Raw genomic sequence first — 706 nt, 5'->3', positions numbered from 1 at the left:
TTACACCCTTACTTGAGATCTTTGCAAGAGAATTATTACTATGGAGAATTATTATTATTATTAATGATTATACTTGAGATATTTCACGGGAGGGTTGCTTAAGTATAATTATCATTACGGGAGACTTGTTTTACGAGAGATTTGAGAAATTTCATAGGAGATTATTTTATAATTGTTACAGATAATTATTCATGGAGAATTATTACAATGAATTAATGGGAGAAATCTTGTGTTAATTATTTGTTGAGTTTTTGTAACTTTGGAGAATATTTCAGTGATTCATGAGCGATAAGTTTTGCTGAATCTTGGTGAATTTTGTACTTAACTTTTGGAGAATGGATAAGCATTAACATTGGTGATGTTTTTATACTGATACTGGTGATTTTGATAGCAATTTTGATGATTTTGCTGATAGCGATATTTCTGATACTGATTTTTTTTTATACTAATACGTGGGTGCTTTAATGCTATCAAGGGTGGTAAGATCTTTGTTGAATATGGGAGGAACTAACAACACATTATTTTTGTTTCTCTTTTTTATGAGTTCAGCAGATAATTGCTTGACATACGTGAGTCACGAGAGATAGTTAACAATGCCGTTGATTTTTCTTTTCTCCTTTTTTGGAAGTTAGCCATCACTGACACAAGTTTTTTTTATGGGTGAATTTGAGTTTATTTTTTCTCTCCAGTTTGTGTGAATAATTTT

Source organism: Macrobrachium nipponense, chromosome 45 (genome assembly GCF_015104395.2).
Source record: "Macrobrachium nipponense isolate FS-2020 chromosome 45, ASM1510439v2, whole genome shotgun sequence".
In the NCBI taxonomy this organism is placed as follows: domain Eukaryota; kingdom Metazoa; phylum Arthropoda; class Malacostraca; order Decapoda; family Palaemonidae; genus Macrobrachium; species Macrobrachium nipponense.
This window is presented reverse-complemented; position numbering follows the sequence as displayed.